This window comes from Caretta caretta, chromosome 28 (assembly GCF_965140235.1).
Source record: "Caretta caretta isolate rCarCar2 chromosome 28, rCarCar1.hap1, whole genome shotgun sequence".
Lineage (NCBI taxonomy): Eukaryota > Metazoa > Chordata > Testudines > Cheloniidae > Caretta > Caretta caretta.
The window spans coordinates 8,011,438-8,029,280 of NC_134233.1; positions in this window are offsets into that span (position 1 = coordinate 8,011,438).

Here is a 17,843-nt window from a genome sequence, read left to right on the forward strand (position 1 = left end):
TAGTGGGGCTGTGAGTGAAGCAGCAGGTCCTGAGTGTGGGGCTCTTGCTCTTTCAGGGGCCGGTGACCTTCGAGGAGGTGGCTGTGTATTTCACCAGGGAAGAGGGGGCTCTGCTGGACCCCGCTCAGAGAGCCCTCTCCAGAGACATCATGCAGGAGACCTATGAGAATGTGACCTCGCTGGGTAAGGGTTCCTGTCCCCTCGGTTCTTGGAAGGGGAACGGAAGAGATGAGGTTCACGCCACCCCCACAATGCCACCTCTACTCTGTCCTGTTCCAGCATCACCCCAGCATGCCCGTGACACACACACGACCAGAGACCCTCCCCTGCTGCTGAACGCTGTGGGAAGAGAGCACAGGAGCAGAATCGCACAGTGTCAAATATCTCCTGTTTGCAAAAGTAAAACGGGGGGTTAGGTCCAGCATAACGAACAGAAGCTTCCTACCCCTGGCCTTCTCTCAAACCCTGAGCCTTCTCCACCCAGACCACAATGTGCTTGGGGTGTAAGAAGCAGGCTGCTGGGGTCAGAGCGGCTGGTCCAGGGTTACTGATCACACAGACCTTGAATGGTGGCTGGGAGAATCCAGACAAGGGAGCTCCAGCAGCAGAACATTGAAACTCAGCCAGGATTACAGATGACACAACTCCTCACTGCTCCGGATTGCCCCGTGCATGGGACAATGTCTTCGGTTGCTGGTGAAAATCCTTGAGACCTGGAGAGTTGCTCCCCCCATCCCCATGTGCACTAGCCACAATCTCTCTTCTCTGCAGACTTGGTTTTTTGAGTCCCTCATTCCTGAAGTCACATGACCCCGATTCTTATTTTTCACATTCTGCTTTTCTAGACTATTTAGAGTCTGTTGCTTCTGAATGATAGTTTCTAATTTCCCAGTGTTCTCCACAGCCAGGGATTTTCCTACTCCCTCCCATTGCACTGGACTCACTAGGTTCCCTGGTATTTAAGAACGGCCACACTGGGACAGACCAAAGGTCCATCTAGCCCAGTGTCCTGTCTTCCGACAGTGACCAGCGCCGGGTGTCCCAGAGGGAATGAACAGAACAGGGAATCATGAAGTGATTCATCTCCTGTCACCCATTCACAGCTTATGACAAACAGAATTTAGGGACACCATCCCTGCCCATCCTGGCTAATAACCAGTCATGGACCTGTCCTCAATAGATTTCTCATGGTGTGTGTTTGTTTTTTTTTTGTAACCCTATTATAATCTTGGCCTTCACAACGTCCTCTGGCAAGGAGTTCCCCAGGTTGACTGTGCGTTGTGTGAAGAAATACTTCCTTTTGTTTCTTATAAACCTGCTGCCTATTAATTTGATTAGGTGATTCCTAGTCCTTGTGTTCTGAGGAGGAGTAAATAACACTTCCTTCTTTACTTTCTCCACAGCAGACATGCTTTTATAGACCTCTCTCATATGCCCTCTTGTCTCTTTTCCAAGCTGAAAAGTCCCAGTCTTACATATCTCTCCTCATACAGAAGCTGTTTCATACTCCTAGTCCGGGTTTTTTTGCCCTTTTCTGAACCTTTTCCAATTGCAATGTATCTTTCTTGAGATGGGCCGACCACATCTGCACACAATATTCAAGATGTGGGCGTACCATGGATTTATATAGAGGCAAGTTATGTACTGTCTTATTATCTATCCCTTTCTTAATGATTCCCAACACCCTGTTCGCTTTTTGACTGCCTCTGCACCCTGAGTGGATGTTTTCAGAGAACTATCGACAATGACTCCAAGATCCCTCTCTTGAGTGGAAACAGCTAATGTAGACCCCATCATTTTATATGTATAGTTGGGATTATGCTTTCCAATGGGCTGCACTAGGTGCTATCCTGACATCTAGGACTGCTGAGATCCTGCATTCAGTGATATCCCTGCTCTTCCTGTTCCCTTTCTCCACTGAACCCCACCAGCCCATTCTTAGTGTTCCCAGCTTCCCCAGGACTCTCTCATTGTGTCTGGACCTCTCTCTCTCTCTCTGCAAGAAGCAGTTCCAGGGAGACTTGTCCTCTGTCTGGAGTCTTCAACTTCTGGGACATGGATTTACTTTCTCTGTGTTTTAGGAGGTGCTTTGAAATTGAGTGTCTGTGACATTAACCACAGTGCAATCTTGACTGCTTGAACAGCTGTTTCCCCTCAGTTGCCCAAGCTGGGGTGGTTTTACACTGCTTTACTGTGAGAACAGCCACTCCTGGGCAGTTAACACCCAGTCTCCAGCATGTAACTCGCTGCCAGCTACACAGTATTGAGCGCTGTTAGTCAGCGACTCACGAATTACAGTGCACCACAGGAGAACCCCAGAAAATTCTCTGGTCCCGGACTTTTGTGCATCTTTCACTGTCCAGCACACTACTGAACGACGCAAGGTCATATGAAGTCTGTCATTTCATCAGTGGAAAATGACACGTGCCAGCCTTGTTATCCCAAATGGATTTTCCAACACACTTTAATCCCAACACACTGGTTAGATGAAACAATAAAATGAGATGGCTAACTACCGGCAAAAAAAACATATTCATTGACTACAAGTAATGAGGTATAAAAGCCAGAATTGTTTACAAAAGAAATGCAAGATAAAACCCAAACTGACATCTAAGTTAACAAGCTAAAACGGATACAAAGCAAATGTTTCTCTCACCATATCCTGAGGCAGGCTGGCTGTCCTTTCAGCCAGAAGTCCCCCTAATTCGCCCCTGCTGCCAAGTTCAGTTTCTTCAGGAGCTGTCATGAGCAGAGGGAAAGGGGGAAGAGAGAGTCTCAAGCATTTTCCTCCCCTCTTTTTATAATTCAGTCCTTTGTAGGACAAACAACTTCAGTTCTCAGCTGAGTCATGGTGACCGGCTGTCTGTTGTAGATATGAGCTTCAAGTGGTCCCTGTGAAGGAATGTAAATGTCTTCTTCACACCTTCCCCCTCCTGGAGAATGGCAATTTGACCAGCTGCTTGCCTTGCTGTCTCTGAGGAACTGGTCTGAGGGTGTTCCCCAGAATTGTAACTTTTTCACTAATATGATACAGTAAAATCTCATCATTTTACATAGTGTTGCTACACATATTTTAACAGGAGGATAATATTCTATAGATTATGCATTTTCAAATGATACCTCAAACGAGCAATACTATGTAAATAATCGATCATAGTTTTCTAGAAGAGTGAACATAGGGGTTGTGACAGGGTCAGGCCAGATGGCTACGTAGGTCCCTTTTCCTTGGGTAAAGTAACAGAACAATCAGGAACCTTCTGGAGACCAGTAAGACAGGCTAATTAGAACACCTGCAACCAATCAAGAAGCTACTTGAATCAATTGAGGCAGGCTAATCAGGGCACCTGGGTTTTAAAAAGGAGCTCACCTCAGTTAGTGAGGTGCGTGTGAGGAGCTGGGAGCAAGGGGCGCGAGGAGCTGAGAGTGAGACCATGGACTGTTGGAGGACTGAGGAGTACAAGCATTGTCAGACACCGGGAGGAAGGTCCTATGGTGAGGATAAAGAAGGGGTTGGGAGGAGGCCGTGGGGAAGTAGCCCAGGGAGTTGTCGCTGTCACACAGCTGTTCCAGGAGGCACTCTAGACAGGTGCATTCCACAGGGCCCTGGGCTGGAGCCCGGAGTAGAGGGCGGGCCCAGGTTCCCCCCAAATCCTCCCAACTCCTGGTCAGACACAGGAGTCGTCAACCTGGACTGTGGGTTCAGAAAAACGGCCAAGCTGAGGGCTGCCGTGAAGCTCCAAGGCGAGCAAATCCGCCCATAAGCGCAAGACCCACCAAGGTAGGGCAGGAACTTTGTCACAGGGTACAGACTGTGCCTGTCTGTGTGTGTTCCCAGCGGATATGTGGGTATTTCAATCCCTCATAAGCAGAGTGCTCAGCATCTTCAGGGACCCAGGGAGCTGGTCCTGGGAATTCACTGGTTTACTAGGTGTGACGCTGCAGGGAATTGTGAGACACTTTAATAATAATTAATAATAATAAAATACCAATATGATGAAATTGCAATAAATCATGCTAGATATGCCATGTAAGGTGTCAGTGAAAATGCTATGATTTTCCAAGTATGATCATTTTGTTTCTATGTTTTGTACCACCTTTGTGTTGTGAGTTATAGACATGTAGGGTATATCTGTATTTCCAGACTTGTGCAGTGTTTCTGGGTGACACCCCCGGACAGACTGGCATCAGCACTGCTGAGCCTCTTCACTGGCCTGTCAAGGGTCATCAGCTGTACAATGAGCCCATGAAAAGAACCAAGGGGATACGCCTATTGAGTCAGCAAGACATGCAGGGGTATGCCTGTGTACTGAGACCTCCAGGGCTTTTCCATGCCATGTGCTGTGAAGCTTGTGTTTGGGACACAGGAAGTACAAGCCACAAGGCAAAGGGAATAGAAAGGGCAGCTGCATCATCTTCATTTTCTCTTCAATCCCTCTTCCTACCTCTGGAGCCACTTCTCTGCAAACTGAAGCCTTGAACAAAGGACTGAATGACCCATCCAAGCTGTGGATGTGTTGCAGACGGACTTTCAAGCCAGGAACTCACCAAAACTGTGAAGAACCCGATATATAGATTTCTGAATGTATCTGACCTTTCCTTCTTTCCTTTAGTTTAGAGGCTAAAGGATTGGCTGGCAGCCTGGTATTTTGGGTAAGATCCAAACCTTTTTTTTAAGGTCAGGCTTGACAAAGCCCTGGCTGGGATGATTTAATTGGGGATTGGTCCTGCTTTGAGCAGGGGGTTGGACTAGATGACCTCCTGAGGTCCCTTCCAACCCTGAGATTCTATGATTCAAACCTGTGCTGACTTGGTAATATGGCTGACCCTTTGGGGTCAGAACATTGTGTTTCTGTGACCAGAATTTTTAAATAAGCTCTCACTGTACCGAACACAGGTGCTGATTGGGAGTCAGAGAACTGGAATGCAATAAAGGGGGCTGTGTGATCTTTTTCAGCTTCTCAATAACCAGTGTGGGGGATCAGAAGCATAGTTTGTGAGTGGTCGGTGATTTTAACTTCAGTGTTAGCCATCAGTTCTGGGAGCACCTTCTCTCCCTTTTTTAGCCTGCCCTGACCTTAGCGTTTTCAGTCAGGACTCCCCAAGGCACACCAGGTCACACTAAGCACTGAAGTTAAATTAATAGAATGTTTTGTTTTTTTTATGACAGAGTCTTATGCAATCACCTGAACTCCTTTGTTTTCTTTCATCTGAGCAGGGTTTCCCATTTCCAAACCTGATGTGTTTTCCCAGCTGGAACAAGGGGAAGAGCCATGGGTCTCAGAGCTCCAGGGTTCAGAGGAAAGACAGACCCTGAGAGCTCCCTGCAAAGGTGAGGAAACATGAAACCAACTCAGAATCTGTAAGTGCCTGAAGGAAACATATGGGATGCCCTACAAAGCCCTTGGGAGGTCACTCAGTTCATTATTGTCTCTAGCAGGGGTCATAACCTCAGGGTAACTATAGCTCATGGCTTCCTGTAGATCCTAGCAGACATCAGGCAGTAGCTTCCTCCCTTCCCCCCATGAATTTGGATGGGATGTGAAGGCTGAATTGATCCCCTCCTCTCTCCCATTTAGGGGAAGTGTTTGGAGGAGTTCAGTTCCTGTTTTTATTTGACCTCTCTCCAGCACTTTTTTTCATTGGCCTTCCCCTTTCCATCCCTGTTTGAGGTTTCTGTCTCTACCGCAGCAGGTGATGCGATGGCATGTGAGAAAGAGGAGCAGAATTCTCAGCAGGAAGATGCTGGGCAAGTGGATAAACACAGAGCATTATCACAAAGACCGGAAAGGAATGTGTCCAAGAGTCATGAGCAGGGAAAATCCTGTGAGATTCAGCACAGACCAGAGAGAGAGAGCAGGGAAATCGGCCAAGGGATAAAGTGGGTAAATTAATTTCCTATCGGGGAACTCAGAAGGACCTCAAGGAAAGCACAACACAGCAGGAAATCCTCAGGGGAAAGACAAAAAATGCATGCACTGAGTGTGGGAAAAACGTATATGACCAGTCAGCCCTTATAAAGCATCAGAGAATCCGCGCAGGAGAGAGGCCCTATGAATGCCGTGAGTGTGAGAACCTTCAATCGCAGCTCAAACCTTGTTACTCATCAGAGAACCACACAGGGGAGAGGCCCTATGAATGCCGTGAGTGTGGGAAAACCTTCTCTTGGCACTCAGCCCATGTTAGCCATCCAAGAATCTGCACAGGAGATCAACACCATAAAAACCTCTAGGGCTATCCGTACTTTTTTTTCTTTAATACTTTTCCTGATTCCCACATAGTAACTTTTAAAGTTGTTTGAACTGTTTGCAGCACCGTTATCCCTCAGCGTGTCCAAATGAGTGGCCCATTTTTGCCTTTTGCAGTTCACCCTGTTTTGAGGTGGACCCATTTGTCCTTCCTATCGACTCCATTGTCTCATGAATAATTTGAGTGTGCCCTTCCTATCAGGAACCAGGGAGCATCACATCTATACCATTCCTCCTATTGCAAAATTATTGTTCGGAATCACCAATGATTCAGATTATATCATTGCCAGTTGTTCTCACGTTGCTCTGGGTTGTGCTGCAGAGCAGTTATATTGAGAACTTTCCCAATTATATTTAAAGGAAGAGGAGCAGGGGCAGGAAAAGAAGTGTCATTTCAGCCTCTGTGACACTGGAAGGAGATGGGGTGACTCAGAGATTCCCTAATTCCCCATCGCTCCAGACCTGTTAACTCTGCATGGCTCAGACAGGAGGGATCTTCATCACATTCTATCCCTCCACTTCTCAAAGTGTCACGTGATGAAGCGTTCTCAGCTGTCTGTGCTTGGAGACTATGCTTTGACTTCTTTAATCCTATATCAGAGTTGCTATGACTGGAGATGAAAGTGTCAAAAACCTGGAAGGGGAATTCAAATGGATCCCAAGCACAGTGTGATCATTTGGAGTTTAAATCCCAGGTTCCATCAATTGGTCAAGCCACTTCTGGCAAGGGGGCTGTTTTGTCCCCCATTATGGGGGATGCTAGGTTACTAAAAAAATTTTAAATAACCTAACTAATTCTATGGCATGGGGAATGGTCCCCTTCATGATGCAGATGTTGAGGAAATAGAAGTGGGTTTTTTATTGAATTTATCCTTTGTAGGTGCTAAAAAAAAGTGTATGAAATGAAATCAGTGTTGGAAATCTAATAGCTGCAGAAAAATAGCTAGTTTTGAATAGAAACTCCAGCTCTGATAACTAACAGGCCTGTATCCAGTCCCTTGCCTGGAATTGTGCCACCAAATTAAAGAAAAGCCGGGCATATTTCAGGAAGCCATTCCTCACTAACACTGCTGAGATTTTGAGTGCTTTTGTAAAGGATTCTACTTCAGAGAAGTGTACATTTACCCTAACCAAGGCCAAGGATTTGGAAAGAACTGGGGTTGAATGAGTACACGCTCCGTTCTTGGTTTTCATCCCAGTAAAAGAAGCTATGGTGACCAAAGACCCAAGGAAAATTGTTTGTTTGTACAACTCACTGATTACAGATCCAAAACATGCCAGGGTTAGATTGAGAACAATCATCCTTCACCATTTGGATCCAAAGAGAGAGAGTGCTTCATAGGACATTCCCTCCTCGTGGATTCCAAACTGGGTGCCTGATTGGGTAATGTCAAAGTCAGATTCAGGACTCACATAATTTGTCAGACCACTCTGTTTATTAGCAAAGCACTTTGCGAATGCACCCAGATATGTGAGCCCCCTGCAAAGGCTCAAGCTAACTTATTTATACAGATAAGCCAATTTAACATAAGAGACAAAAGGAAGCAGAAACTGACAAATATACATACATATCTTACTTGCATACTAATGTTTACCAATCTCCCAGCTCAGTAGGAGCTCTAAGTTAATTAGTTTGAGGACCCATTGTCTCACACTCCTTAATATTTCTCCTCTTGACAACTATATTTCAACAAACCCTTCAAGTAGCATTTCTTTAATGAATTCTAATTTCAATATAATTCATTCTATTTTCACAGAAACAAGGACTTTCAGGCTGTGGAAATGATGATAACCAATGAGGCAACGAATGTGTCCGGTTCCAATTTCAGACTTCCAGATACTCGCATGTTGAGTCCTGATTCTCTGGTTTTGTGTCTGATGCTCTGGCTTCACAATAAAGCTGATGTTGGCACAGCTGCCCCCATGTAGCTGCACTGGTGTAGCATGCTATTAGAGATGCTCTAAGCCAATGGGAGAGATCTCTCCCGTCGGACTTCATTAGTCCAGCCCCCTCAAGCTATATGTCCTGCTGACGTAGCGCTATCTACACAGGGCTTTAGGGCTGTGTAACTACATTGCTCAACTCTGGATTTTTCACACCCCTGAGCAATATAGTTATACCGATAAATGCCTTTAGTGTAGGACAGTTTTCTCTTGTGTGTTTCTCTTGTGTTTTAAAATTATTCAAAGAGACAATTTGTAGAAGTTTTTACAAGTTCTTACACTTAGACTGTAAGGGTCACTGACTTCCCCACTTCTCTAATTTGCAAAGGAAAGTCATCTGTCATAGGATGTGTTCAGCAGGTAGGAAAGTTGCAGTCCTCAACCACCAAGGAAAAGGCTGAAGTCCATTACCTTTTAGGTCAATAAGCCATCTAAAGTCTGGTCTATGCTGAAAAGCGATGTTGACGTAGCCACCTCTCTCAGGGGTGTGAAAAGTCCACTCCACTGAGAGAAGTAGTTAATGTGACCTGAGCCCCAGCGTAGACAGTGTTAGGTTGTCAGAAGAATACTTCCAGTGTTTGAAGTATAGACAGAGCCTGAGACAGACTGATCCCCTATGGGAAGTGAGTCATGACATGAATTCCAATTTTGACCCATTTCCCTATATGTGAGAGAGGTACTAGTATGGAGGGCTGGGCCAGCTGTCCGATCGCCTGGTTCCTCAACTGTAGCTACAGCTCTTCGAACCCATCCACCCAAAGACTGAGAGAAACGGAGAGTTCCAACTGTTGTTATTTTAGTATCTTATTGTTCCTTTCTCTGTTTTTTGTGCTGGCCTTTCTATTATATCAGGGTGTGAGGGTATAGCTCTGTTCATGTTGTGACAAAGCTCTGTCCTTGTCTCTATGGGTCCCACGATTCCTGGTGGATTTTGCTAGCCTCAGAGGCTCACTGTGACCCTCCACGTAGCCCTTCTCTCTCTCTAGAGGCAAGGGCCACAGCTTACTGAGCCATCATAAGCCAGCAAGGGAGGTGAGGAGAAGCAACCGTCCCTCGCACAATCTCTGTTTCCCAGTATCCATGATTAATCAGGGAGGGGAGGGGAGGGGAGGGGGGAGCCCGGGCCCGCCCTCTACTCTGGGCTCCAGCCCAGGGACCCTAATAGTAGCAGCTATGGTAGCTGACTTTTGGGAAATAGGACGTGTACAATTCCCTGGGCCGCTTCCCCACAGCAGCCCCCACTCAGTATCTCCTTCGCTGTTACCTCAGGGCCTCCTTCCTTGCACCTGATGTGGATTTGCACTGCTTGGTTTCTCCAACAGCACGGCTTCCTCCTATAGATCCTGACACATGCGCCTCACTGACGAACTGGGAGGCTTTTCACTAGTTCCAGCCAGGCCTTGATGGGCTTCAGGTATTCCAATCAACCTAGCTATCTCCACTGCTTTCTAGAAGGATCTTAATTGGCCCCAGGTGTCTTGATTAACCTGAAACAACTGCCATTTGGTTACCATAGTACCAAGGATTTGTTTAGGTTCCTCACTACTAAACGATAGCCGTCTTGCCTTGCCCCGTCACAATGTGTGACAAAAGCTTATTGGTGCCAATTGGCAAAGGGGTCACTGTCATTCACAAGCAACTCCTGTCTCAGACCTGACAAATTCACCACACCTAGGACCCAGAGCAGGGGTGGTGGAATCTTCCTTACAGTGGGGGGGCCACCGGCGTCCGAACTGGGATGCCCCCATGACACCCATTTCCCCCCAGCCCTCACTCACTCCGCCCCTTCTCCCTGAGGCCCCAATCTCACACCGCCCCATCTCCCTGATGCCACCCCTCCCTCCGAGGCCACACCCACAGAACGCCTCTTCCCCCAAGGCTCCACCTGGTTCCCCCCTCCGTCATCCGTTCTTAGGGCTGCTAAAAAGTGCTGGGCCCATGGCCCTCTAAACCCCCCTTGTCCTGCACCCTGACACACAGCCAGGCAGGCAGCAGTGTGTGTGAGTGTGTGTATGTGACAGAGATTGCTGGGCTGTGCTGAGCCAGTGCGGGAAGTGGGGGCTGATGTCGGGGCTGTCCCGCTCCCCCTGACTCAGGACTGGGGTGTCCCGCTCTCCCTGACTCAGGACTGGGGTGTCCCCCCTCCCCCTGACTCAGGACTGGGCTGTCCCGCTCCCTCTGACTGAGGTGTCCCCCCTCCCCCTCACTCAGGACTGGGGTATCCCGCTCCCCCTGACTCTGGACTGGGGTGTCCCGCTCCCCCTGACTCAGGACTGGTTGCTTCCAGCAGCTGTCTGAACTTAGGGACAGCGTGCCAACACACTCACTCTTCCACAACACACACGCTCCCCGAACACACACACTGTCTGTCCCCAACACACACACACTCTCTGCCCTCCACACCCACGGCAGCTGAAAAGCAGCTGGCAATCAAGTCGGATGCCCATGGAACAATGGGATAGAGAAACCTGCCTCGTGTGGCTGCCCACGAAGCATTGCAAACCCTTCCCAAAGCACCCTGCGGCCAGTTGCACAGTGGGATAGCGTCCCACAATGCACTGCTCTCTGTGGCGATCCAAGAGCTGCTAGCCTGGATGCGCTCCGGTGACACAAGCAGCCTAGTGTGGACATGCAACAGCGGCTTAATTAAAACGCTTTAACTAAAGCAGCATAACTCTGTCGTGTAGACGTAGCCTGGCTCCCACTGGGGCCAAGGATGCTCAGGCACTGAAACTAAAGAGCCACAACTTCCTCCGTAGTTGGCAGGGTTCAAACCTGCACAGGGAGACCGCCCCCCCCAAGGGATTTCGAGTCCACCACCTTAACCACTCAGCCACAACTACTTGCTTTATAGAGCGCTCTCATGACACTCTAGTTCTGTTCTCACTGAGTGATCGTTTCCAATTGTTTCCTCAGACCAGCGTCCACAACACACTCACTGCTGTGCTGTTGTGTAAGTGTGCCCAGGGCTGAACAAGAATTCCTGCTCGTTTCCCTTCTGGCTGGAGCATGAGGAGAGTGTGTTTGTGGCCAGTGATGTTGCTGTAGATTGTTGTAAAATTCCTGCCTCGATAATTCAGACAGTCCCTTTCCCGTCATATCCCCAGTACATCAGTGACTGTAATAGCAGGGGGCAGGTTTTCTGTGGGGCACAGAGCTTTGCCAGGAGGTTGGTGTCTCCTTCCTTTCCTCACCCTGGAGGAAACTCAGCTTTTCATTCCATCTTTAATGTGTCATGGAATAACAACAGCAGCATGAAGAAAGAGGTGGGCAGGGTGGGCCTCAGGGGAGGGGCACAGAGGTGCAAGTGGTGGGCAGGGCAGGACGGAGAGGCACGGGTGGCAGGCTGGGTGGGTCTCATGGGTGGGGCTGAGAGGGGAGCGGTGGCCATGGTGGGTCTCAGGGGAGGGGTCAGAGAGGTGTGGGTGGCGGGCAGACCTTGGGGTAGGGGGCGGAGAGGAATGAGCAGCCGGCAAGGAGGCCTCGGGGAGAGAGGAGCGAGTGAAAGGTGGACCAGCAGGCCTCAGCCGAAGAGGCAGAGTGGGGTGGGAAGAAGTCCTCCTGTTAACCCAGTGCTATCTACACCGGGATTAGGCTGATATAACTGCATTGCTCAGGGAAGGTAAAATTTTTAACACCCCAAAGTAATGTTGTTACTGACTTAATTTTGTAGGATAGACCTGTCCAAAGAATCACACACACACCTTGGGAGTAAAACTTCACCCGCTTCTCTGCTTTACAGAATCGAAACAGAAGAAACGCTTGTCAGGGCCTAGTGAGGGTTGGCAGGGAGTCAGGTGTGGGCAGACACCATACATTAGCCAGAGGAAAGCACCATGGATTAGCTGGTTTAAGGCACCTGTCTTCTAAACAGGAGATCCTGGGTTCAACTCCCAGTAGTGGCTTTTAAGGCACCTGATACTGGCTCCTATCAGAAGACAAATAACAGAGTTAGATGGACCTTTGGTCTAGCCCAGTGTAGCCATTCTTGTTGTTTAAATTACACTCAGAGGCACTGATAATAGAGTGACTGAAAGTTTGGGTGTTAAGAGCTGATAGGCCAGTGTTCCAGTCCCCTCGCAGATGACCCCCTCCCTCTGGGACAGGGGCAGGTCCGAGCTCTCACACCAAGTGGCTCATTGGGGCTGCCAGAATCTGTGGGCGGCTCACTCAGTTTACGCCGAGGGTTGAGTCCTGCTTTGTGCACCGTGTCTGAGAATGAAAATCCTTACTAAATGAGGGAGGCAACCTAGTGACAGAGGATGTGGAAAAAGCTAATGTACACAATGCTTTTTTTGCCTCTGTCTTCACAAACAAGGTCAGCTCCCAGACTACTGCCCTGGGCAGCACAGTGTGGGGAGGAGGTGACCAGCCCTCTGTGGAGAAAGAGGTGGTTAGGGACTATTTAGAAAAGCTGGACGTGCACAAGTCCATGGGGCCGGACGAGTTGCATCCGAGAGTGCTAAAGGAACTGGCGGCTGTGATCGCAGAGCCATTGGCCATTATCTTTGAAAACTCGTGGCGAACGGGGGAAGGTGGGTGTTTTAATCGCTGTGCAGACATAACGTTAGGATACGTCTACAGTGCAATGAATCACCCACGGCTGGCCAGTGTCACATTATTCAGGATCATGCGGCTTGGGCTGTAAAGTTGCAGTGTACAAATACAAAGAAACAAGAGCAAAAACCGGTTGCCTTTATAGCTAGATAGCTATAGATACATGGCAAATAGCAACAAGAATCAGCGTAGAGCTGGATCTAAAAAAAGGAAAGATTAATCTTTGCTCTACAAATAATAACTACTGATAAATGGTAATATAAAAAAGGACCTCAAATTCCTTCGTAATTTGATGGTTCTTGGAACTTCCAGGCATATTGGCTAGAATTTTCGAGACACAGATTGTCAGAAAAACATAACACGCTGAGTGCTCCACCTGAAACAACAGCAAATAGTGTTGCCTAGATAGATAGATACATTGCAAAGAGCAACAAGAATCAATGTAGAGCTGAATCTGCAAAACAGAAAGATTAATCTTGCAATACAAATAATAATGTATTAATTATTATTAATTATTTATTATTATTTTATTTTATTTTATTATGTCACAAAGGACCATGAATTCCTTCATACTTTTATCATCCTCAGGATGTTGCTGTGAATTCAGAGACATGATAGTTTTCTGGAGCAGCCGTTGCAGTTTCAAAAGGAAATTCAGGCAGAAAACAAAGCAGGGAGGGTTGTGATGGGGTGCATGAAAGGGGAAGAGGCTTGTTCCTCTTGAGTTTTCTTTCCGTTGCTCTCGTGATCCTGATGGAGGAAGTGGAAGCTTAATTTGAGTTTCTCCCCACTCCCCTCCTTCTGTCGGCGGTGTGTGTCTTCACCAGGAGTGCTTCCACCGAATGAAGAGGGGCAGTGTGGGGGGGCTGAGAAACGGGGTTCTTCACTCCGCGCAGCTGCCCACTGGGAGCCCAGCTGCCCCCTGGGCTCTTGACTCCCCACCTCCTCCCTGCAGTGGGAGCCGGCCACCTGGGCTTCTTGCCTGCCTGCTCCCAGCCAGGAGTGGGGGCGGGGGCCAAGGGCCCAGGCTTCTCGGCTCCCTGCGCTGGGAGCCGGGAGCTTTCGTGCAGCAGCCCCGCGAGGAGCCAGGCAGGTGCAGCCCCGCTGGGATCAGGGAGCGGAGGGCAGCCATGAAGGGAGCCAGCCGGAAGCCATGACATTGGCAAGACAGCCAGCAGCCCCTGTGAGTAAGGCAGTGTCTACACAGACACTGTGTTGTCCTAACGACCCCAACCTAATCCCCGTGCCTCTTGAGGAGCTGGAGTTACTATGTGGGTGTAGCAGGGCACTTACATGGATGGGACAAGGCTGCAGTGTGCACCGTGAGGTAATTAGGACAACGTAAAATGCTGTCGGCGGGCCTAACTGTGTAGTGTAGCCCAGGTTTTAATCTCCTGCTGATGGGTTATATGCTGGGTTTCTTGTTTCCTTTCCTTAGGAGTGCTTGTTCTCACACCTATCTCCTTGCTTTCCATTCCAGTTCAGGGAAGGCGAGAATAACCAAGTCTTCAGGTATGAAAAGGCAAAACATTTCTATATGACCCTTCGCAGTCAGTGAAACCTGTGGTGGGAAACGTGCCCTTGATTTTACTGCATTTTTGGTTTCTTGTCTTGTTGGTTGCTCCCGAGGAGCTGGCAGGGAAATGTCCATGGAGAAGTGGAGTGGATGTGAGGTTTCTTGCTTACGAGATTTGCCTGCGTTTTGGCCTCATTGTGAGAAGGGCAAATTGGATGAGACATTGCAGCTTTTCTGATGCCTGTCTGAGTTTCGAAAGTAAGTTCTTTGTTGTCCTGTTCTTCAAAGGAAACTGAGGGAGTGGATATACACTGGCAGCTGAGAAAGCCTTAGAAGGGGAAATCCAAATCTGGGCACAATTGGTTTCTGTCGTAGATTGTAGTGTAGTGGTTATCATGTTTGCTTGACACATGTTTACTTTCTCCAGGCAAAGAAAACCTGCAATTCACAAAGGTAATTCCCTTTTGTCTCTGCTCTGGCCCCAAAACAGAGAAAAAATTAGCTGCTTTCAGTTGGACTTCCTTTCCAGCAGCCCCAAAGGAAAAAAAAATATTTCCGTTTTAAAATCTGTTTTTCTGGTTCAAAAAATCTCAAATTGATCTCAAAAGGATTTCAGGATAATCCCACCACTCTGCCACCATGTCAAGTTCCTTCCCCACTCTGAGCTCTAGGGTACAGATGTGGGGACCTGCATGAAAACCTCCTAAGCTTACTTTTACCAACTTAGGTTAAAACTTCCCCAAGGTACAAAATTATTTTACCCTTGATTTTCCACAACCGCCACCAAACTTTATCTGGGTTTACTGGGAAATGTAGTTTGGACATGTCTTTCCCCCCCAAATCCTCCCAACCCTTGCACCCCACTTCCTGGCCACAGACCCAAACCCTTGGATCTTAGAACAATGAAAAAGCATTCAGTTTTCTTACAAGAAGACTTTTAATAGAAGTAAAGGAATCACCTCTGTAAAATCAGGATGGTAGATACCTTACAGGGTAATTAGATTCAAAACATAGAGAATCCCTCTAAGCAAAACCTTAAGTTACAAAAAAGACACACAGACAGGAATATTCATTCTATTCAGCACAGCTATTTTGTCAGCCATTTAGAGGAATCATAATCTAACGCCTACCTAGCTAGATTACTTACTAAGTTCTAAGACTCCATTCCTGTTCTGTCCCAGGCAAAAGCATCACACAGAGAGACACAGACCCTTTGTTTTTCTCCCTCCTCTCAGCTTTTGAAAGTATCTTGTCTCCTCATTGGTCATTTTGGTCAGGTGGCAGCGAGGTTACCTTTAGCTTCTTACCCCTTTCCAGGTGAGAGGAGTTTTCCTCTGGCCAGGAGGGATTTTAAAGAGGTTTACCCTTCCCTTTATATTTATGACAACAGGAAAGCTCCAAACCAAGAAAGCTCACTTTCACTTCACTTTCCCATGGGCATTTCCCTGCCAGCTCCCTGGCACAGAAATACAAGACACAAGAAATGCAGGAAAATAAAGATGAGTGAAGGAAAGCTGCAGGTACTTCGATCCCTCCAGCGTCAGACGAAACCATTTGTGGGGAAGGGTCCGGCTTACCGAGAAGGACAAAGAGATAAAACATGGACTTTCCGATGCTCTGCAAAACATCATGATCCCAGCCAGACCCAATGTGACGCGAGGGTCAGCACTTTGGCTGCTTCCTGCCTGCACAGAGGTAACAAACTGGAGGCAGCCGAAACTGAGAAACCTGATTCTAGACACTGAGTCAGAATGCTATCTGCTCATGTCAAGTGGAAGCAAATCCCCTCCCTGGCTTTCTATGCCAAAATTATAATCAGCGGTGTGGTTTCCCTGGACAAGCCACTAGGTAGGCAGAAGAAGAAGCGGAGAGGGATGCGGTGGGGTAAATGAAAGCAGAGGAGGATTGTTCCTCTTTTGTGTTGCTCTTGGGAGTCTGATGGAGGAACCTAAATCATAATTTGAGCTTGTTTCAATGCTTTTGCTTGAGCTCAGGTTATGAGCACAGGGGTTCCTTCACTCTCTGTTCTTGTCCCCTCTGAAATGGGGAATGGACCATTTCCTAAATTGGAGAGAAAGTAGCCTTAGAAAGCATAGAGAAGCTGAACCAAAAAACCCTACATTACCCCCCATTATGGTCTACTGCAGGGGTAGTCAACTATTTTTTGTCAAGGTCCAAATTCCTTGGTCGAGATATAATCAAGGTCCAGACTGCAGAGAAAATAAGTTTAAAAAAATCATAATAATAAGTAAATAAAAAGATTTCAGGGTCCATTAAAAATTTCTGGCTGTCTAGAGTTGGCCCGTGGTACACCTGTTGAGTACCCTTGGTCTACTGGTTAGGAGTCTCGTTGATGCTGCCTTGGTTCCACCCTCAGTCAGGGAAAAAAACTTCTCGACACAATTCTCCATTCAGTCTTCACTGCAAAGTAAAAAAACCTCAGAACTTTCACCCCAATAGCTTATTATCTGGCCATTTTGTGCCCTGTCCCTTATAAACACAAAAAGGGGCATTTTTAAAAACCAAAGACTTTGAGAAGGGGTCGAACTGGCTGACTCCAGCTGCCTATCTCTATTCACTTGTGTGCTGAATTGAATGAATCTCTTTGGATACACAGCAATCGTGAAGCATAAATCTGCTTCAGTGGATATACTAGAAGCAATATTGTCTAAATAATACCTGGCTTTTTTCAAAACCAGCAATAGCCACAAGAGGTCCCAGAATCATCTGAAATTGGCTCTAGCTGACAAAGAGGTCCATTTTTCAGCTAGGAATTCAACTTCTTTGTTCCCTTTTCTCTGCTTTGAGTCTCTTCCCGCTTTTCTCAGGTAGTGTGGCGAGCAAACGCACAGGTGGGTGAGATAATATCTTTGACTGGGCCAGCTTCTGTTGGGGACAAAGACAAGCTTTTCTGGGACCTGCATGGCTACAACTAATAACAAATGCTCATAAGATATTAATTAGTTCTTCTTTCATACTCGAATGCATCACTTTTGGTGTGACACCAAGAAATTATTCATTATCCCGTATAACCGTTTCTTCTCCACATGTTGAGATTATCTTTCGGCTGTAATGCCATCCTGTATTAAAATTCCAAATGGCCAATTAGCAAGCACCAAAATAAAGAACAGCCAATTATTAATCTGCCTTACCCCTAGCCCTGCCCAGGATCTCTGCATTGGTTTAAGAAATATTTTCACATAGATATTTGCAAATTGGGAAGTTTTAAATTGTGTCAGCTTCCGTCTAGAAAGAGAGAGTGGTAAGCTAAATTGCTCCAACACAGATTTCCCCATCTATGTGAGAGAAAGAATTAGAAAGAAGTAAGGAAAGTGAATCCAAGGTAGATGATTCTGACCTTTCCTTTGAAATGCTCGGTGCAGTAAATCAGTGAATATTCCCATAAGTAAACTCCTGTAAGTGACAGAAAAGAGGGCATGGGAAAAGGCTGTCAAATGTTGTGTTAAACTTTAATTCGTGAGCAAAATTGTGTGGCAATTAAATTACAACCCTAAAATACCGTAAAAGGACAGAATAACGAACAAAATGTGTGGGAAATACGGGTGTATTTCAGCAAAGCG